The 23,564-nt window shown below is 44.3% G+C and overlaps 1 protein-coding gene across 2 annotated transcripts in view; it reads right to left on the reverse strand.

Moving 5' to 3' along the window:
* CPM (carboxypeptidase M) overlaps positions 1-23,564 on the reverse strand; it is a 56,585-nt gene that overhangs the window by 22,623 nt on the left and 10,398 nt on the right. The window lies entirely within an intron of this gene.

Below are 23,564 nucleotides of genomic sequence, written 5' to 3' on the forward strand. Positions count from 1 at the left end.
AAGATATTATTTTAAATTCAAGTTTATTGAATAAGAGATAGAGCATCTGGGGGGAAAACACACACACACACAAATCTGCTACTAAGCGACAGGGAAACAAAAGAAAACAGTTTCCTCAAGAACAGGCAAAATATTCCAACACCAAGTAAAGTAGGAGCATCAACTTGCAAAATAAAATACAGTAATGAATTGTTGGTGAGACATCTGGAGACACTGGAATAACTATAACAAAATTTCTCTGAGGTAAACAGGGATAAGAAATGAGTCATAAAAATAAAGTTAACTATAATATATTATCTATAGCAATAGCTTTTGTTGTTGTTGGGGACCCGTCTTGCCACCTTTCCTCATGGGAGTAGTCTCACTGCAGGATTAGGCCCTAGATTATCAAATTTAAATTGGCTGCTACAATGTGATCAGATTTAGGAAGTGAAGTAGGATACTCTGCCACTATTCAAAGCTACCATCTTATCTTTCATTGAAAGGGGAGAGTTAAAGGGAAAAATAGATTTGCTGAAATTATTGTTCTTCCTAGCGGACCCTGGAACTACCCACAACCAAAGCACCCATTACTCCGTGTAAAATAAACTAATGGATGGAGACAAGACTCGTCTTGTACATGTAAATAAACGGACCTAGTAGGTGTCTGTTCTAATTAGCAGCATGTCAAAATTGTAAATGTTAAAGAAAAACAGGAAGCCTATATTATCCTTTTTAAAAGAATAATATATTGAAACATTACTAATCTATAGCTATTCTATACAAAGGATTGCACTATAGCAAAAATAAAGGTACATACTAACAGAAAACACTGCCTTATAGGGTGACCAGATGTCCCGATTTGGGGGGCTTTTTCTTATATAGGCACCTATTACCCCCTACTCCCTGTCCCGATTTTTTACACTTGCTATCTGGTCACCCATCTGCCTTACCTAGTGGATCTGTGGGCCTGCTTTTTCCAATCTTTTTTTAAACGTATCCATTTTTTTAAACCAAAAGCAGACCACATGTAATGCACCACTCTGATGCACATACACATTTAGCCCTAAATCTGACTTCTTCTTGTGACTAGTAGAGCTTCTGTTTTATCAAATTAGAGCCACTTTACATTTGTGAATCTTCAAAACTGGTCTGCATGATTCATTTGAAGAAATCAAATAAGTTTATTCCATACTTTAAATACTTGGCTGATCAGTCCGTGAGTTCTAATACCAAAGACTCTGAGCCAACCATGGGTGACATTCACTCAATACCAAACTGCTTTGCAAACAACAAGGCTTCTTTGGGAATATTTCAGTATACAATTTTCCCCCCTCTCCCCCCCCCCCCCCCAAAAAAAAAAACCCCTCCCCAACCCAATAAAAAACAAACTAGAATTCACCAAAATTTGCATTTGGTTAGTATCGTTCAGCCAGATCTATTTAAGCTCAGTATGTGCCACCCTTACTCGCAGTTAGCAATAATACCTTACCATACAAGTAGTCCCACTGAAGTCAGTGGAACTACCTTCAGAATTAGTAACTAAATGTGAGGAGGAGTAACAGAATCTGATGATTCTTGATAAGGAAGACAAGAGATAGATAATAGATTTGCATGCTGTTACTATCTGAGGGTTTTATACTGCTGCCCACCATCATAGTGCCCACAGAGTGCTCTGGGACAGACTCCCGACGGTCAGCGCGGGCGACCGAGACCGGCTAGAATTGCCTCTCACTCTGGCCGAGTTCTCAGAAGCCGTCCGCCACATGCCCACCAATAAATCATAGTATCTCAGTGCTTTCTGTGTAAAATCTATAGCAATAGTGAAGTCCCTAGTGGACTTAATGGAGTTTCCAGCACATATCCCTTTTTGTCAAACTCTGCTTGGGATAGGATGTTTGTTGGGAAAAAAGAAAGAAGGGGAGTTAGTAGGGGTTTGGAAATAAAAGTGATGTTTAAATTGTCAAACCATTTACGATGGAAGGCTTTTGCAAAGAGGAAGGTTTTGCAACATTTCTTAAAGATGGGCTGACTCTGGACTCACTGGATCACCTCTGGAAGATTGTTTCACAGCTGGATCCCCTTGCCAGAGAATGCCTTCTCCTCATCTCTCACATCTTTGTGATCTGCATTGTCCCAGGGAAGCATAGCCCTCATGGTGGTTCATAGATCAAAATTTAGTCTTTGATGTAGCTGGGGCTTGACCTGTTACTATTCAGCCTAAAATCTAGAAAAGCAGTATTTGCTATAGGATGAAAAACTTTAAAACAGGATTTTTAAAATACACTTTACTCAGCTTTGACACATCCACTTCTGTTCCATACACAAGTTATTAACTGAACTGTTTATTTTAAAAGTTCACAGGCAGGTTACAGAAGGGAGAAACCCAAAATACACCTCTACCCCAATACAACGCGACCCAACATAACACGAATTTGGATATAACACGGTAAAGCAGCGCTCTGGGGGGGCAGGGCTGTGCACTCCAGTTCGATACAACGCGGTTTCACCTATAATGCGATAAGATTTTTTGACTCCTGAGGACAGCGTTATATTGGGGTAGAGGTGTATGAAATAACTAAACTTTTAAAGCACATCCCTTCTTTCAAAACACAAAGACAAACTTGCTGTAGTAGAAAGTCTCAAGCCTGGAAACATCATCTCCTGCAAAGATGCTACTTTTATTCCAAGGTGAAATCCTGGTGCGGAGCACGCAGTCCAGATAACAGGACTAAGCATTCAGCCATGTGCACATGGGACCAAATAATACTTTGAGTGCACAATGTCAAGGTATTATGGAGCTCTTGACTGGGAACAGCTTAAACTAACAAGCTCATCGAGGGAGGAACTATTCTCTAATAATTATTGTACAGCATCTAGTACCTGGTAGAGGCCTATAGGAACTACTGTAATCCAAACATTGGTAAACTCTTGGGATTTTTTTTAAAAATCACAGTGCTTAGAGTTGTGCAATCAAGTTTAAATAAAAACTAAGAAGATGAGCTCTTATGGGTATCCATGAGTCTACCTACTCTGAGAGAAAGTTCAGTTGTGAATCCCAAATAGAGGGAGGCACTTACTCCACACAGCCAAGAGTTAGGAAACTAAAAGGTATGTCTGCACTACTGCTGCACTGCTGTAGTTGTAGTTTAGATGCTTCCTACATCAACAGCAGGGGTTTTTCCATTGCTGTAGTTAATCCATCTCCTCAAGAGGTGGTAGTTAGGTTAATGGAAGAATTCTTTTATCAACCTAGCTGCATCTACAGTGGGGGTTAGGTCAACTTAACTGTCACACTGGGCATGAAATTTTTCACACCTCTAAGGGATGTATCTAGGTCATCTAATGTTTAGGTGTAGATGAGGCCTAACTCCCTGAGGTGGGTGGAATTGAAATTAGGGGGAGTGTTTGAATTTACAGGGGGTAGGGGCGGTCAGGGTTGATGAGGGGTGAGACTGTGAGGGTGAAGGTGGGCTCTATGGCACCATAGTAAAAAATGAAAAAATGTTTAATAATCATTTTATTAGATTTAACTCGTTTTAAAATCATCACACAAATTAAAGTTGGCTACTCAAGCCTTCTATGAAGCACAACATCTACAGCTTTCTTGGTTTCTTGTTATAATTTTGCACAACTCTGTTAATTAACTTCTTGAATGCAGTGCGTTCATCTTCGGTGGCTTCTCGTGTGTCCAATACTTCCATTCTGTCAATTGATATGCTCATTAGATCATTCACATGATCAGGCAGAAGTTAACTTCTTTCCGAACACAAAATTCAATGAGGTAAAAGAACACTCAATTGTAGCTGTTGTGACTGGGAGTAGCAAGAGATGAATTCCTACTTCTTTCATCCCAGGAAACATAGCATAAAGATCGGGTCAAGCCACTAGTGATGATAAAAAAGAAGTTGAAGTCAAATCTTCATTCATTCATCGTATGATATTCCACTCTGTGTTCAAATTCTCTATTCTGTCCTGAGCACATGGCAGCCCCATTGCTGGTAGTGCCTCACTCCACTCAACTGACCGTGTTTTATAGGACAGGGACCTATAAAAGCTACATAGAGGTTGAGTAGAATGTATAAGTCATTGTTGTAGATTTTTAAGAATCAAGTCTGTGTACTTTTTCAGTTGTCTTAACAAACACTTCTTGTCCTCTTTACTTAAGGATTCAATATAAATGCCTTCATTAGTCAACTTCTGGACTGAAGTCTTTGCTTCTTCCAGTACTTTTTCAATGGATAGCTCTCTGATCCAAATGGAGCTTCTATTGCTGGACAAAAGATCTACTACTGTTGTAGCAGATGCCTGGATGGCATTGTTTAATGACCCAAGTGGTTTCAACAGTAGACTTACAAGAGAGAGAATGGCAATAGTCTTCTTTGAACGTAGTAGCAAAAGTAATCCACCAGCCTCACTACTTAGATACATCCCATCTTGGTAGATACTTTCCATAGCCAGTAATAATGGCTGGAGTAATTTTAAGACAACAGCCAAGGATCGCTCATGAGAAAGCCAGTGGGTTTTCCCAGGTTGGACTAATTTGAACTTCAGTCCCAGTGTATCTTCTATGTTTTCCAAGATATTCAGTCTTTTTGGACTCTTGCTGAAAAAAAGAATATAATGAAGACATTAAATTTTTAGCTTTTTTTTTAAATGTCTTTTGAAGAGTCTGCAGCTCGTAGTAGCGCTAGTTGCAGTAGATGCCCTCTGCAGTGTGTATAGGAGAGATTAGGGTTACACTTTTCTCTGAGCAAAGCTTGTACTCCACCATGTCTTCTAGTGAAGTTTGCAGCTCCATCAAATTCAGAAGCTGCCATTTATTTGGAGTCCAAATGACAAGCATTTAACTCTAAGATGTGGGTTGTCACAGATGCAGCCAATGTGTCTTCTATAACTTGAACATCTAGAAATGCATCTACTGGCCTACCACGGATATCAAGATAATGTACACAGTGACTTAATACTTGATGCCCATTTGCATCAGTGCATTCATCAGCCATGTATGCAAATCTTTTTTGTGGTGAGAGAGTTCTTCACTTTTTCAACTGTTGAGTCTTTCACTGTTGCACTGCATGCTTCTAACCAGTCAGTTGAGTTTCTTGCAGAAATATAATGAACATTTGCTGGTCTTGTTCGGAACCAGTGTTCAACTTCAAGATGAACAAGTGACAATGCACTTAACATTGGCCTGCAGTTTGTAGTGTGTGTGATCTCTCTCTTGCTTAAATAGAAAGTATGATGCCACAGCCATGTTTGTTCACATGAACTGTGTCTCTCCAGCATTCTTAACAGCCTCATTAATGCTTACTAGTGTTGTCCTCGGTCAGTGAAGACTCAGAGTTCAGAGGTGCTTTCACATGAGTTCACCTCCCAGGTGGGGGGCAAGAAGGCACCTTGCTCATTCCTCCAGCTGCTCACTATTCACTCTGGCCATTGTTGTTCATTGTGCCACCGTTCACTCCATCGCTATGTTGCCAGTGGCTCTGCGCAGTCACCTTCTGCTGCCACCTGCCACTGTGACCTCTGCTATGTGGTCTCTTGAGGTTCCACTCAGCTCTCAGTGATTTCAGCTGAGCTCTCAGTGGGGGAACCTCACTGCTAGTGCAGACTAGGCTGTCTCTTCCACAGAAACACTGTCCCACAGCAGGACTAAGCACTTAGACCTGATTTCAGCTGTAGTGGTCATTTAACAAAACAAAAGACTATCTATGGAGCCTAATCAGCTCTGTCTTTAAACAGTGGAGAGGGGCTGGTCAAATAGTACTTGTGACTCAGGCAGACCATCAAGCAAAACACCTGTCCTCACCCTCTCTTGATGCCTTCAATCAGCAGAGGCTAAGAACAGTTCTACTGCCCTTTACTCATACAATAAAAACAACATTACATTACCCCCCGCCCTGCATTCAAGTGATTTGTAACCCAACTCCAGGCAAAATCTATTACTTGAGCAACGCAGCTCTGTTTGCTGGATACCTAGGTAAATTAGGTGTGAATGTAAATACAGTCTGGTCCTGAAGCCTTTTCCCCCTCGCTCATCACTAGCTGCCAGGGAGAGCTCATTTAGACTTTGCTTACAAATCATAATTTGAAATTATTAGGTTGGCCAACATCACCGAAATGAATGCACTGACATTGTCATAAAAAACAGCTGTATAAGGAAGCTAGTCTATGGTTATACTTTTCAAATCTATTATACTTTTTCAGATAGATGTGTTTTATCATACACTGTATATGCTTTTAAAGTGTGTATTAATGTTTCAATTTCAATTCAAATTTCCAAACAATCACTAAACTGGCAACACTGCATGTAAGTAGTTCACAAAACTGGGGTGGGAGGGTGGAGTGGGTGTAGGGAAATCCCTGTTCGGCACCTAACACTCCCTATGCATTGCATAGGGAGCCTGGACATCTAATTCTGGGCTGTGGATTCCCACTAGGCAGCAGGGTCTCTAAAATGTATTTTAATGCCTAAATCCCTCTGTGGGTCTAACCCAAGGATCCATCTTTACCAATAACTAGAAGATTTTAGGAATAGGGTTTTCTGAGTGGAAGTGTAACCTTTGGGTGGGCTAGAGTTCACTTCATTGCCCTTCTCCAGTGCCTAAAAAAACCCCCAACTCCCGTAGAAAAGTAGCTGGAGACCCAGAGTTCAGTCTCTAAGGATTTTCAGCATCATTTCGCTTAAAGTTGCATTTTTCAGGAACATAACTACAACGTTAAGTGAGGAGTTACTGTATTGGAGCATACCCAAAACTACCACACCCAATTCCAGAAGCTTCTCGATGTGGAGTGCTAAATCTGCCCAGCAACAATGATCCAGACACTACTCACTCCTATCTCCCCCAAATGGGTCTCTTAAAGACATATCTCCCTATTAGACACACAGGTTACATTCTCCCCTGCTTAAATCACTGCCGTCCCAGCAGTGCACCTGAGACACAATCCACAATATCTTGCCTTTGTTGTTCTACAGAGTCATAGAGAACAGTGGGTGGAGGGAGGGAAAGGGAGTGTAGTATAGAAACAATGCAGACACTTGACACTGACATCAGAGGAACTCCCACAAAAGAAGCTGAGGTGCGACAGTCACTTCCACCAATATTTGTCTGAGGCGGTCACTCCACCAGATGCTTCAGTTTTAGTAGGCCATGAAGGATTATTTGGGGATTATAGCAAAGTTGTTATCGAGGAGGAGTTAGGAAAGAATTGCTAAAATGCCTGCATTAGTCATCCAAGATTTCAGAAGGATTAGAGAGAGAGAGACCAATACAAGATGAGTGAGGTAATACCTTTTATTGGACCAACTTCTGTGAAAATGAACTTCCATGAACTCTTCTTCAGCTAGAGCTGTCATGTATTGACCAGGTATGTCACATGACATTCAAAATGCAATGGAGATGTGCTTGAATACAGTGACCAGAAAGATCCCATGAAGAAACGTAAGACTTTTAGATCGGCCATCAGAAAAAAAATACATGGGTTTTATTTTTTGGTTCGTTTCAAGGGAAAAATCTCTTAGTAGTTGTTCACTGTTGTTCTAAACAGCTTGTAGTATTCAGAGAAAATGAGAAGACAGACTAAAAACAGCATTTTCTGACAGACCATTGGAACGTAAGGACCATGTTCTGTTGCCAGTCATATTGGACTTTGCAAAGCATCTGGGAATATATTTGTCACATTCAAGGGCTAGATATCAACAGTGAAAGGGCATGGCAATAGAGGATAAATGACAGTTAAAGCCATGATTTATAAGATAGTAGAGCAGGGGTCGGCAACCTTTGAGAAGTGGTGTGCCAAGTCTTCATTTATTTACTGTAATTTAAGGTTTCGCGTGTCAGTAATACATTTTACATTTACAGGGGCCAGAGGACGGAACCCCAGACCGGCAGCGGGCTGACCCGTTCAGCCCACTGCCAGTCTGGGGTTCCGTCCGCCGGCCCCTGCCAGCCGGGGTCCTGGCCGCCGGCCCCACTCAGCCCACTTCCAGCCTGGGGTTCTGTCCATCCAGGCAGGCAACGGGCTGAGCAGGGCCGGCGGCCAGGATCCCGACTGGCAGCAGAGTGCCACTAAAAATCAGCTCGCATGCCGCCTCTGATCTTAAAATATTAAAACTTATGTCTTCCTTAAGGCTTACCGTCCCCTGGCAGCCACAACTGCTTCAGACACTCCTGCAGGGGATCTCTGTTCTTGTCAGTCAGTTCACTGAAAGAACAGCTTACCCCTCACTCTCTCCAGAGTCTCTTTGTAACCATTTAGCAACCCTTTATTCTCTCAGTCCCACTTTTGGCAAGACAGCGTGTGTAACTTTGGCTGGACCTGCAAGTAGCATCTTTACCCCATAGCTCAGCCATTGTCTTGTAATCACCACCAAGTATGCATTGAGACCTGCTTATCTAGCTTGTGTTGCCTTCCTGCTTGTTTTTCCAACAGCCCCCTATTAAACCAAATACACTCACCGGGGAAACTCCACTAGTTACTGTATACCTATATTGGGTTTAAGTCATACAGCATTCATGAAATTATTACACAGCAGCTCCACATCCACCAGAGTAACATCTTAGGGCTGTCCATTAGGACTCCAAGTAGAGTCAGTCATGTGCTTCAGGGCTACGGTGCACGTCAAAGTTCTAAATAGTTTTATATATTGTATCCTCTGTTTAATTATGAGGTGCCCAGGCCCAGAGTAATCCTGCTCCTTTAGAGTAAGGAATAGCACTGTATTCCCTCAAATATCCACATAGCCAACTTGAATGCTGGCACAAATGCCAGTTACTATACCTGTACCAAGTATGTCCTTCAATGCACAACAGCAGTAAAAATTGCTTGCATGTAGTACAATCTCTGCAATATGACTTTTTTGATTCAGGTGTGTTTTAAAACATAACTATCATGTAATAATCAATTCCATCACTAAGCACTGGCTGGTGATGGGAACAGAACACCATAGTTACATAGAAAAGGCAAGTTAAGGCTAAACAGGATCTTGTTATGTACAACAAAAAGCCTAGTATCTCTACTTTAATCAGCCTGTTTACTTAGTTCTGTTTCTGGGATTGCAAGTTGCTAAGAAAAACCAAACACAGTACTTTTTACAAGTGAAGAGCTCTTAAACGTACATGTGATTTTTCTAGCAATACATAGTAGGAGTTATAATCTATTGCCCTTTTTTGTGAGAAGTGTGAAATTGCTCTGTGATTAGTACAGAAAAATTGCTAAGGGCAAGAGTTACCACCATATAAACTTTTTTAATTTACACAGGTTTGAAATTTACTGATCAAATGCTGCCAAGCGAAGACTCATTACATTAAGAACAAATGAGTTTTTGGTGTGATCTACACTGGCCAGGGCAACAGGATTAGAATGAGTTTGAGCATAGCACTTCATAATGAAAATTAACAAATAGATTAACATGAAGTTTAGTGTTACTTCATGGGTAACACAGGCATGCATCTGCACCGCACTGCATGTCCTGGAATCCTTGGAGTTAAATGAACTGAAACTACAGATGCCTCAACCATCACAGATCCATGTCAGACAATTTCAGTGCCCTAATGAATAGTTAAAGCTCTCTGGGAAAAAGACTCTTTATTTCCTGTACACAACCATGCTGTTGGCAGTCAACAATATCTAGAACAACCTGTTTTGTTAAAACAGGAAGCACTACGTTCAAGATATCATCGCAAGTATGTTGGTGTTCTGAATTCAGTCACTGTTTAGCCTTATTTAGCAGAATTTTGTGAAAATGACAAGAGATGTTTTTAAATTGGAATTTAAAAAGTCTGATCCATACGAACATAGTCCTAAATAACTAAATGAACCAGAAACAACAACATTTTAATTTGAACAGCTGCTCTTAGATTCTGTCATTGAAATGGGAAACAAGATCTCATATCCTTTAAGGAGTATTCATGACAGTCTTTTAGCAAAGACAACTTGTCTTTAACAATTTCTACAGTAACTAAATTCTAAGCACTATGGCTGCCTATAACAAATGGTATAACACAGCTCTTTGTCACACTCAGAGACACATTCTAGTGTCCTTTGTTTCCCTTTGGCTTTGAGATATCAGTCTGAAGTTAGTGTGTATCAAAGTGAGCTTTGTACTTTAACCTAGTTTTGTGCTGCCAGGATTGGAAAACACAACTGGCAAAATACTACCACACCCAGTCAATTCTTTATGAATATACAATCCATTGTGGTCTGAGCTTGTACCAGGAGTATCCCTGTGACTAGATGAAAGCACATGTGAAAGAATCCATTAGCCATGCTTGAAGTTCCTAGGTGTCTTACCCTAGGATTACCTTTATTCAAGTAGATCCATCTCTCTAGACACCCATAGACAAACTAACAGTCATGAATGAATACTTCAAGGCCCAGTGGGCTGGTGTGGAGGATTGATGAAAGGATTAGTGAATGACAGTATAGTCTAGATTTCTAGAGCAGTCGTTCTCAACCGGGGTATGCATACCCCTGGGGATACATAGTGGTTTTCCAGGGGGTACATCAACTCAACTGGATATTTGCCTAGTTTTACAACAGGCTACATAAAAAGTACTACCGAAATCAGTACAAACTAAAATTTCATACAGACAATGACTTGTTTATATGGCTTTATATACTATACACTGAAATGTAAGTACAATATTTATATTCCAATTGTTTTATAATGATATGGTAAAAATGAGAAAGTAATCAATTTTTTGGTAGTAGTGTGTTGTGACACACTAGTACTTTTGTGTCTGATTTGCAAGCAAAGTTTTTAAGTGAGGTGAAACTTGGGGTATGCAAGACAAATCAGACTCCTGAAAGGCTGGAAAGGTTGAGAGCCACTGTTCTAGAGGGACTGCAACCTGATCTCCCTTTTCAGGAAGGCGATTTTCTCTTAAAAATAACTTCTGGTACAAATGTTAGTGTCCATCACAGACCTGGTTGAGCTCTCCCTGATGGATATTCACCAGGCTGCTCTGGCTGTATCCAAACACTGGATCTATGTGCTTCCACAATCCCCCTAGACCTCAGAAGGCTTCAGCCACAGCCTGTGGCCTCTCAAGCACCTGCTCTGTCTGATACTATTTCCAGGGAATGGCACCCAGGGCCGGCTTTAAGCCGATTCGGCCGATTTCCCGGAATAGGGCCCCGCAACGTCCAGGACTGCCGGCGGAGCAGGGGGTGTGGGGGGGGGCTAAGCCGCGTCCTGCTTCTCCCCTGATCAGTGCAAGCCTGGGAGGGAGGGGTGAGGAGGAGGAATGCGGTGTGCTTGGGGAAGATGCAGGGCCAGGGCGGGAATTTGGGGCGGGATCCCATGGGGGCAGTGAGGGGGCGGGGCTGGGGGCAGGGATTTGGGGAGGGATCCAATGGGGCAGGGAGGAGGCGGAGTCGGGGCAGGGCCGGGGCGGAGTTGGGGCGGGGTGGGGCATGAGACAATTTGCGTCCCGGCGTGGGGCCCCGCACCTGCTAAAGCCGGCCCTAATGGCACCCCACAGTTCAACTGCCCTAAGCCTCCAAAGACACCCCAGTCACTCAAGAACAAGAACACCCTTTCCAGAGCTTGACCACCATGGGTATTCTGCTTTATAGTTTAACACTTCTTCAGGGATGCGTAGTTGAAGCAAGAACCCAGAGATTTTGCAAAAAGAATTCTAAACCAATCACACTTTACTCATAGAAAAGCCAAGGAACTATACATGGAAAGACAATAAAACCTTCACACAAATCCCTGCCTTAGTTTCCTCACCACTCCAACAGTCCTTTGGGATTTGGTCAGTGTCTGTTCAGAGACTGCAAGGTTCTGCCCTACCATACCCATTCCTCCTGTTCAATCCTGTCTTCTTGTTCTAGTCATTGAGAGACCTTGTCCTTTTATAGTTTCTAATCCCCTCTGCCAAGTGATATGCCTGGTCAGTCTCAGTTCCTCCATCAGGTGATCTGTTGCTTTGTTACCAGCCCACTTGGAAGAGCTGGTTTCCTTTGGCAATGGCCAGATCTTCTGCCCAGATCAAGGGTGCCATTTAGGGAGGTTTGGGGGGTGGCAGGGAAAGTGGGGAACTCCCCCTCCCAAAATTTTCTACTGTATATGGGTGAAGTTTGCAGCAGGAGGGAAGATGCAGCCATGCTCTGTTCCCATCTGCATCTGCTGCCCCACCCCTGCCCCACCCCCACCATGGAGTGCCACTTGGGACTGAGAGCCCTGTGCAGAGCTGGGCAGGGGTTGATGTCAGGGTGTCCCCCTCCCACCACCCATTGTGTCCCTGGGTGGGCAGAGCATGCCCCTTGCCTCAGCCCCCAGAGGGTTGCCATGCATCCGTTTTTCAGCTGGAACACCCAGTCAAAAAGGGACCCTGGCAGCTCCTGTCAGCAGTGCTGATTGGGTCGCTAAAAGTCTGGGCAGTGGCGCAGCAGGGCTAAGGCAGGGTCCCTGCCTGCCCTGGCTCCGCGCAGCTCCCCGGAAGCAGCTGGCATGTCCAGCTCCTAGATGCAGGTCTGAGTGCCAATGGGAGCTGGGCCAATGGGAGCTCCGGAGGCAGTGCCTGTAAGCATGGGCAATGCACAGATCCCCCTGGCCCCTCAGCCCAGGAGCTGTACATGATGGCCACTTCTGGGAGCTCGTAAGCACTGACCGGCCAGAGCCTGCACCCCCACCCCCTGCCTCAGCACTGAGCCCCCTTCTGCACCCAAACTCCTTCCCAGAACCTGCACCCCCTCTCGCATTCCAAACCCCTCAGCCCCAGCCCTGAGCCCCCTCCTGCACCCCAAGCCCCTCATCCCTGGCCCCACCCCAGAGTCTGCACCCCCAACTGGAGTCCTCACCCCCCACACCCTCAACCCTGAACTCCCTCCTACACCCCAAACCCCTCATCCTCAGCCCCACCCCAGCGCCTGCACCCCCAGGCAGAGCCCTCACCCCAACTCCCTGCCCCAGCCCAGTGAAGATGAGCAAGTGAGCGAGGGAGGGGGGATAGAGTGACCAGGGGTGGGGCAAGAGTGTTCAGTTTTCTGCAATCAGGAAGTTGGCAACCCTACCTCAGAGCTGGGCCCACTGTGTCACCGAAAGACTGAGTGCATGGTTGGTCCCTCAGCAGCAGCACCCCCTCAGACACAGCCCCTCCCTGCATCCTGACCTACGCCCCTCCTGAGTCCCAGCACACAGCCCCTAGCTACCCCCTGCCTGGACACTGAGCTACACCCCTCCCCGGACACAGTCCCTCCCTGCAGCCTGAGCTACCCCCCCTGCCTGCACCCTGAGTGGTTTTCAAACTTTTTGAGTTGAACTCCCCCTTTGCATTATAATTTTTGTTTGTGCCCCACCCCCCCATCTTCAAAAAAACTAGTTTTCAGGTGCCTAAGTAGCCCCTGGAATCACGGTTAAAGTTGCCTCCCCCAAATTTGAAATAGCATCCCTGCCCGGATCCACAAAGGGACTTAGGTCTTGCAACACTGAGCATCATTACGCCTAACTTTTAGACGCTTAGAAAGTAACAGGAACATCACTGTGATCCACAATACCTGAGGTTAGGTGCCTAGGCTCCTTACACAATGAATGGGGAGAGATAGGCACTCTCACAAAGAGAGGTGCCTAAGGGTATGTCTCCACTGCAAACAAAGACCTGCTGCAGAGAGTCTCAGAGCCCAGGTCAACTGACTCAGGCTTGCACTATGGGGCTAAAAATAGCAGTGCAGATATTTGGGCTCAGACTCTCTGGATTTCAGAGCCCAGTCCCACTTGTCTACCCTGCTATTTTTAGCCCCAGAGTGAAAGCCTGAGTCAGTTGACTCACCTAAGCAGTTTCTTGCAGGAATGAGTTAGGCCCCTGTCTCATTCAACACAAAACAGCTGAGGGAGAAGGAAGTGGTACCCACCTTATAACTTGTAGCCCAGTGGCGAGAGCACTCAACTGGGAGGTGGAAGACCCAGGTTCAATTTCCCCCCTGCCTGAAGAGAAGAAAAGAGATGAGAGATCCATGTTCAAATCCCTTCTCCCCATCTGGCCGGGGGGAAATTTAACTTGGTCTCCCACATCCCAGGTGAGTGCTCCAGCCACTGGACTAAAAAGTTACAAGGTTGGCAGCACAGCCACCTCCTCTTCCTCTGGCCAGATTTTGAATGGACTATAATCCACTAGGCAGCCTCCGAGCACACCTAATGATCAGGTGTCACAGGTGAGATAGGCAGATGAACACCGGCTATCTCCCGTTAATTGGTAGCTCACTCTGGGGCTTAGATAGGAGACAGGCATCCAGATGCCTAGAGATAGCAACAATGTGCAAGCCCAGAATCAGAAACTTAGGTGCTGAGAGAAATTTTACCCTGAAAACTTAGGCAACAAGTAAGCTAGGCCTCTGCAGGGATTGGGGGGAGTTTTGAGCATCGCAGTGAAGCCTAAAACTGGCATTTAGGCCCCTAAGTACTTTTGTGGATCATGGCTTTTGTCCAAGGGTCATCCACTCTCCACTGTTAGCCCTCTGCTAGGTCCAATATTTCTCCTGACACTACCTGTGTGTTTCAGGTGGCTACAAAGCCCAGGTGAAGGCACAGAACAGGTTTACAATCAAATTATCCCTCACAAAACAACATGGAGTTTGAAGATAGATATAGATACATGCAGACATACTAATCCATCACAGTCAGCATTTGTACAGCTAATCACTCTATTTCCACCCAACAAAAAGGAAACTAGCCTTTCGAAAAAAATCTAGGCCTCTACTCTCCAGTGACTTGTCAACTTCTGACTTGTGTTACCAAGAATAGCCATTTCAGGACCATTTGTATTGAGACAGGCAATATGTGAGCTCCCCAGGGCCGGCTCCAGGCACCAGCATAGGAAGCTGGTGCTTGGGGCGACCAATTCAAAGAGGTGGCATTCCGTCCGGTATCAGGGCGGCACATCCGGGTCTTTGGCGGGAATTCGACGGTGGGTCCCTCACTCCCTCTCTTCCTCCTTGAGCTGCAGCCAAATTGCCGCCGAAGAGGAAGAGAGGGAGGACCTGCTGTCGAACTGCCACCGAAGAAGCGGCGCGATTGAGCTGCCGCCGAAGTGCCGCCGCTCATCTTTTTTTTGTTTGCCACTTGGGGTGGCAAAAAAGCTGGATCTGGCCCTGGAGCTCCCAGGAGAACAGTAAAAATTTTAACTGTATGTGATGTAATATAATAAAATAGATTCAATTCATGCTCACTGAAAGAGAGACACACATGAATATAGACCTCAGTGGCCTAAACACAGAGCTGGGGATTAACAAGGGAATCCACCTGGAGCAATGGCTTCACTTTTAGCGTTCCACAGAGAGAAAACCCTTGTGGCTTTGTGAGCAGTCCAGAGATGGACAGAGGCTTCTGGCAGTGGTCTAGAAAATGCAGCTGTTTTCTTCCCCCCATTGCTTGACCGGGTGAGAGAAAGCAGCTGTTCTAGCCATTTGGAGCAGGCACCTCATCGCCCTGATCAGTAACTATAAAAACACTGCTCTCCTCTTAAAGGCAAGAGAAATGAAGACAAACAGGAGGCTCTGAAACAAAACAATGTGTAGGTACAGGTTCCAATTTAGTTTCTGCTCACATACTTTATGTGTCTAAATGGGTGCATGTACATGCTTTATAAAAACATAATACACAAATAAGATCACTGTCATACAAGCAGCTTTAAAAAAAGTCACCACATATTGCTTTCATCCCATCTCCATCCAGGTATGAAAAAACAACAACAAAAACCAGATGGATCTTGTAGTGTGACCTGAAGGTCAACAAATCTAGGCTCTGGCAGTGTGATGGCTGAAGCTAATTTCACAGTGGAGGACCCTTCACTGAAAATTACTTCATGATTAAACCAGAGTGTATGTGTTTGTTTTATCTTTGGTGTCTCAGCTGATCTCACATGCTGTGGTATTGCACAGGGAGAGAGCCAGTCTGAGATAACCAGAACATAACTTTTGCAGGGCTTTATAAGAAAAATCAACACCATAAATTTCCCATGGAAATGAGTTTAAAGGCAGAGCAGATCATGGAGCACAGACCTAATGTGCCCCCAGTGAGGAGTGACCCACAAATGGACTATCTCATTCTACCCCCACTGAATTATCAGTGTACTTGCTAGCTGTAAGAAGAAGAAATATTGTTCCATGACAGACTTTTATTTGAGTCACTAGGAACTCCATTATAGCACTCCAGGAAGTGGCACTTTATAAGAGAAAAAAAATTGCCCTGCCTTGTTTGTTCCATGTTGTTAAACCCCAGTTCTTTTACAGACATTACATATTTACTTTCTAGCATCAGTTAAGGATATGGGCACAAATAAAAATGCATGCTAAAATAAAATGTATTGTTTTTGAGTTTCACAAGACTTTTGGGGTTGTTAATTTCACCAGTTGTGTTTTGGTTCACAGGTGAGAATTGTACTATCCACTTGCTTTGCCTGCTCATTCTGTTCTGATCAGTAAAGAAGACATAAAAAGCTGTAAGGACCTTGCTTATGGGGGGAAAAAGGCTTTTGTAAGTTTAAAATCCCTGGCTGCTCCCAAGCACAGCAGACAGGAGGGGCAGCCTGACATGCCTGTACATGGATGTAGTCAGGAGATCCACTCCAGGCTTGTTTCTATCTCAAAAAGGGATAATGGGATTTTTCCATATGCTAGTTTTGAATTACTCCATTTTCATGATCTGGATGATTTAAAAAAAAAAAAAGAGCTTGAACTGGTTCAGTCTTGGTCATTTAAAAACTGATAACCTAAATATTTCTATAATAGATGTTGGTTCGACACAAATAGAAGGGCATGGTTTGTTTTTGCAATATTAGTTTTTTTCTCTCCCTTATGCTTGAGTGAACGATATTGCTTTTCTATGTTACTATAACAGATGGTCAAAGTGCAGTCTGTGGGACAAATGCAGATTAGGGAGTACTATGTGGCCTGTAGTCACCCTCATCTTCAATACAAAAGGGTGGCCCATAGAGGCTGATTTTGTTTGGATAAAGATACGCAAGCTGCACTTCCATATTTAGAAGGGAACAATTACAGTCTCCTTTTGTAAGTACCATTTTAAGAGGACATGCTTCCCATTGTAACATTCTCGATAAAGTCATTATCCAGTTTAGATTCACAACTGGAACTGTATGAAAATCTTCCATCAACATTTTAAATTGAAAATGGATTTTTTGGGGGAAAAACACCACCACATTTTGTGGGAAAAAAGTCCATTTGTCAAAACCCCCCAAATCAATTTTTTTTAAAGCTTTCTACACTCCTCCCCCTCAATTACAAAATGAAAACAAAAAACTGTTTTACGTTTGGGGTGAAGAGGGGAGGAATTTCCTAACGAGCTTTACTCACCATGATCACAGGGGACACAAAACAACAAAATGTAACCTTTATAAATCATGCACATAAAAATTGCAGTCATACTGATAGGCTACAAAGGCCTATAAAACAGTCTATAAAATATCATGAAACAATTACAGCCAGGTAACACCCTGTATTTCTCACAATCTGTTATCCTTAGCAGTCCTCAAGTGTCTGAGTCAAGTTATCACAGTCACTAAATGATTACCAGAGGTAAATTGCTGTATTTTTTCTTCCTACAAATAGGTATAGGAGATATGTATAGGCCCTACAAAACTACCGGTTTCATATGTAAGAATCAGTCTAATGAAATCCCTCAGTACATTTCAATATTGGTCTAAAAGGTGTATTTTAAAATGTATTCACTAAAATGTTTTAACTAACATGTCTTAAAAGTCTGCTGTAGACAGGATAAGTTTTGTTTTAACATGGCTTGTAGAGGTGAATTCCAGCCTAGAGCCAATGGTTTTAAAGAGCTAATAAATATTAAAATAAAACAAAAACCAACCCACCTTTTAATCTAGTCTAGGCAAGTCTTAAAGGTCTTTTTCCTCTGTTTTTAACTCCTTTCCCCTCCCGCCACACACTGAATACATCATGACAAGATTTCATAAGGCTGTTAATATGTCAAACTCACCTACCCATTTGGTTTTAAAATTAACATTTATGCATTATCTGGAATCTTGTTAACATGCACTTGTATGCCAGGGGCACTGACAAAGACCAGAGCAATGCTAGCTGGGAGGGGAGATAAAGCTAGTGGGAAAGAGGTAGGAAAAAGGGGAAGTACCAGGACAGCCACTATCCTTGGGGAGAGTGGGCAAAAGTTCAACTAAAACATCATAACAATTTTTAGAATGCCCCACTTTTATGAGGGCCTGATTCAGAGCCCATTGATGTGTAAAATGTTCCATTTAGAACGAACACTGAAAACCTGAATAACTATGTAATCCATGCATCTTGTGTCATGTCTAACTAGTTCTGTGAAATACCAGCTCAAGATAAATTTTTGGGGAAATGTGCTATCAAGGACCAGTGACAGGAGAGAAAAGCCATGTCTGTATTAAGCAGTCAAATGAAACAACAGAAGGTAAGCTTCTAATATACAGGAATGTGACTCACACCACGTATCAAGGGGAAAATATTCGCATCATTTTCTCAGTAGGCATTGTTCCCTGTGGATTTTTTTCTTAAAAAAAACAAAAACAAAAACAAAAAAAACCCCTTAACAGTCAGCCATAAATTCACTAACAAACTGATCAGTCTTAAAGTTAAAGAACTGCTTTTATGGGGCACACACATATGGGTAATAGTTGAGATGGCTGTGTGATGAGGAGCTTTCACCAGACACAGCATTTAGCTACTTTTAATAATGGATGCTAGAGAGAAACATGGTTTTTTGGTTCTGTGTTTGAACAGTGCCTAGCACACTAAGGTCTCGTTCTATGGGTACATCTACACAGCAGCTGCGAGGTAGACATACACATCTTGGGTAGACATACACATGCTAGCCTGTGCCTAAAAATAGCAGTGTGGCCACTGTGGCACGGGCAGTGGCTTGGGCTAGCCACCCAAATATATAATCAGGAGGTTGGGCAGGATTGTACTCAAACCACTAGCCTAAGCCACCACGGCCATGCAGCTATTTTTATGTGCTAGCTTGAGCAGAAGTAGCGCCCGTTCATCCATTCAAGCTGAGAATTACATCTCCCAGCTACTGTGCAGATGTACTTTCAGATTAGGACTCCTAGGTGGTACTGTAATACAAATAACTAGACTTTGTGTCCTGTTTTTTTCCCCCTTTTTGAACACTTATTCATTAGATTCAAATAAATTCTAAGTTTGAACTCATTTGCTAAATGGCTTGTCCCACCTAGATGCGGATTCCAAAATGCCTAAAACAAAGCCATTTAGCACTGCGGCTAAAGCAGAGGAATTGGAAGGAGTCAGGAGATCTAGAGCTAAATTCATTCTTGGCATATTCTGGCACAACTCCCATTGACTCCAGCAGGGTTTGCGCTTGCTTACGCCGTGGCTGAACTCGGTCCCTGGGTTCTATTACAAGGTCTGCCATAGATTTTTCTGTGTGAACTGGAACTTCCTCATCTGTAGTGCAGGGATAATAAAACCTGTCTCTCAGTGGTGTTATAAGGTTTAATTAATGTTTGTAAAGCATTTGAAATTCATAGATGGATGGTGCTATAGAAAGGCAAAGCACTATTAAAAGATAATTGCACTTCCTTAGTGCAACTGAGGGGGAATAGTGGGGTATTCTGATAACACCACCATTTTCTCTACTGAAGAAAATGTTCAGAGACTCACGATAGGTTTCTGTATTGGATTGTTTCTGAACTGGATTCAATTAACGGGATGTTCAGAAGTACATTCTGAACGTCTTGTTAATTGAATAAATTGTCTCAAAATATTCAGCTGGATGAAGATTTGGAGAACATCAATGGATGTAAAGTACTATGAATGGATATGGTTTGATCACCAAAGTTAAAGAGAAGATAAAAGCTATTAAAACTAAGGGGAGGGGGGTATGACTACACTGCAACCGCTACAGCAGTACAGATACAGATCCAATGCTGCAGCTATGCCACTGCACTGTAGTGTAGACACTTGCTACAGAGACCAAAGGGAATTTTTCTGTTGTCATAGATACCCTCCATCTCTCCCCCCGAAAAGCAGTAGCTAAGTTGATGGAAGAATTCTTCCACTGACCTATTAGTGTCTATACTGGGGCTTCGGTTGACTTAACTTCTTCTCTCAGGGGTATTGCAATTTTGCTCATCTTAACTATATTCATACAAAGATTATTTACCTATTATCAAGACCTTGTAAGATCCACAAGTCTGCAACATTTTTAGAGTGATGGCAAAGTAACAACACTAAGGAAAGATATAGGGTTATGCCATTATGGTATGTTACCAGGAAAGAAATACGTTTGTGTTACTTATTAGAAACTACTGAACAAACTGGAATATTTTCCCCTCAACATTGGGCCTCAGTTACACTTTGAAAGTCTTCCAAGTCTTGTTACTCTGACATAAATTCAGAGTACCTCTATTAAAGTCAAAATGTTACACAGCTGAAACAGATTGACATGGCCTTTGCTCTACTGAGTGGTGGTTATACAAGTCTATAAACTAAGGGCAGTGTCTGGGCCACTCTGTTTTTGAAGTGTGGGTGATTTCTCTCTTTACAAACTTTCTACTCAATGAGGCAATTAGAGCTGCCTGGCACTGAAGAGCTATAGGCACACTCCGCTTTGCAGGAGGTAGAAAGTAACATGGGATCCAACTACAGATTTGGTTTTAATTAAAAAATTATCTTTTTTGTTATATTTATTTATGGAGGTGAATAAAGCGGCAATGACTCTGATTCGCCACTACCCAATAATACTGCGATGTATAATGCAGTTGTGCCTAGGAGCCCAGTCATGGAACAGGAGCCCATTGTGCTAGACCAGGCCTGCACAACTCGTAAAGCGGCGAGGGCCATATTACTCCAAAGAAAACAACTGAGGGCCGAAACCCCCCAAGCGCTGCCAAACCCACCCCCCAGCGCCACCCAGCCCCCCCGAAACACAACCCCCCCCCCAGCACCACCTGCCCCACAGAAACAACCCGCCCAGCGCCGCCGAACCCCGCCCCGCGCGCCATCTGCCCCGCGGAAACAAACCCTCTTCCCCAGCGCCGCCCACCGAAACAGCAGTATTGAACGGCAATATGTTATAGCGGCCCCTAAGGTAGTATAATTAAGGTAAAAGAAAAATGTATTTTTGCTAGAAGTAAAATAAGATCTTCCCCCACACTTTGTAATCGATTGCCCTGTTGAATGAATGAGGTGTGAATGAGGAAGGCGTGGAAGGCAGGCACCTCTGGACAGCTGCAATGCTTGGAGAGGGCAGGGCCAGCTCTAGGATTTTTGCCGTCCCAAGCAAAAAAAATTTTGGCCGCCTCCCCTTTCTTTTTTGTGCCCACAGCCCCACTCCAACTCCACTCCTTCCGAACCCCTTCCCCAAATCCCCAGCACCGCCTCCTCTCCTGGCGTGCCGCATTTCTCCCCCCCATTGATTCCTATGGGCCCCCCATGACGTCCCGCCCTAGTTCACCTCCACTCCACCTGCTCCCCCGGGTATGCCGCCGCTCCGCTTCTCCCCCGTCCCTCTCAGGCGAGGGAGGGCGGAGAAGCGGAGCAGCAGCGCGTTCAGGGGAGCAGGCGGAGCAGAGGTGAGCTAGGGTGGGGGGGTGCAGGAAGTAATGGGTGGGTTAGAGGAACCGCTCCCCACTCCAGCTCACCTCCGTTCCACCACCACCGCCTCCCCCGAGTGCCTGCTGCTCGGCTTCTCCTCCCTCCCAGCCTTGCTGCGCGAAATAGCGGTTTTGCACATGGCAAGCCTGGGAGGGAGGGGGGAGAAGCGGAGTGGCGGTGCATTCAGGGGAGCAGGCGGAGGCGAGCTGGGGTGGTGGGGGCACTTTTTTCCCATGCCCCGGAGTCGGCACCTTTGATGGCCAGCGCCAGAATGCCGCCCCTAGAAATGTGCCGCCCCAAGCACCTGCTTGTTTTGCTGGTGCCTGGAGCCGGCCCTGGGAGAGGGAATGGGAGCAAGACCAGATCAGTAGAACAGGTCAGCCACCGACTCACCACTAGCCTCCTCAGCCCGCTTGCCCCGGCTCGCCTACTCACTCCCCTCCACTGCCCGCCCACTCGCCTCCTCAGCCCGCCACCCTCCCGGCTCGCCTACTCATTCCCTGCCACTGCCCGCTCGCTCACCTACTCAGTCCCCCTCCCTCACCCGCCACTTGTCTACTCACCCCCCCCTCCGCCCGCGGGCCGCACAGTGAGCCCATCTACTCAACCCCCGCGGGCCGCACAATGAGCCCACGCGGGCCGCATGCGGCCCCCGGGCCGCATGTTGTGCAGGCCTGTGCTAGACAGTGGACAAATGCATAACAAAAAGACTAAACTCTTAGGGTGAGGGACTTAGGCTATGTCTATATTACGCAGCTTTTAGCGACACAGCTGTGCCACTACACAGTGGCACACAGTGCAGCCGTTATTTGTTGGCAGGAGAAAGCTCTGATACCAACAAAAAACTTCCACCCCCAATGAGTGGCATTAGCTTTGTCGGCAGGACAAAGCGCTGTTCACACTGGTGCTTGTCGTCAGCAAAACTTTTGTCTTTCGAGTGTGCGTGTGTGTTTTTGTTTTTAAAACACCTCTGAATAACAAAAGTTTGTCTTTCACTTGCCAGTGTAGACAAAGCCTAAATGTAAATCAAGAAACAACAGGTGGATACAATACACATTAGGAGCACCACAATGAAACAGTGTTTTGTTTCTGACCACTTTATATTGCAACCTACAATGTATTTAGGTGTTTTTCAAACAAATAGGAAAAAACAGTCCCTGCCAAACTACATATGCCAAACAATAAATACTAGATGTTTCTCAATATTCCTGTCTTATATGAACTTCGGGAGAAAATAAGCTTCCCATCATGCAATGTCTGTCAACTTGTATCCCCTTCATGGCTGGCTTAAAAATTAAGCAAAGAAACTGTAGGTCTATTATTGGTGGAGACAGTCAACACTCTCTCAGGGAAGGAATGGTACCAGTATCTCAAACAAGCAATTGCATAAGAAGTGAAATCTTGACATGGGTCATCTCTCCAGTCACCATCCTATTCTAACCTGTTTTTTTCTAGGTCATTGATAAGGCTGAGGTAAATCAGTTCCACAAATACCTGCATTCCTGAGATCTTCTACAACACTTTAAATCTAGAATTAGACCTGGCTATGGCATAAAGACAACCTAAGTCTCATTGGTTGATTTTCTCCTTTTGGTGATGGATAGGCATCAAGTACCCATGCCAATTTCTTTGAATCTATTGGCTACCTTTGATACCATTGATCAAGAGGTTGACGTGTTTTGTTGACGTGTTTGCTGATACTGACAAGGTTAGATGGGGTGGTACTTTTCTGTTTGACAACACAGAGATACACAGCCTGCATATGGGATGGAAAGTTCTGTCCTGTCAAATCTCTACTGGATGTATGTAAAGCCACTGGGGGGAGAAAATGGGACTACTTGGGTCTTAGACCATCAATATGTCACCTGTTCTGGGTATCTGCTTATGCAACATAGGGTGTTTGTCTGCATTGTTAGTAAGGTGAGTTATCTAGGGTTCCTACTAGATCACTGGTAACTTTGTTGGCTCATAAGAAGAAACTGTGGCCAGACACAAACATACAT

The sequence above is a fragment of the Trachemys scripta genome, chromosome 1, assembly GCF_013100865.1.
Source record: "Trachemys scripta elegans isolate TJP31775 chromosome 1, CAS_Tse_1.0, whole genome shotgun sequence".
In the NCBI taxonomy this organism is placed as follows: domain Eukaryota; kingdom Metazoa; phylum Chordata; order Testudines; family Emydidae; genus Trachemys; species Trachemys scripta.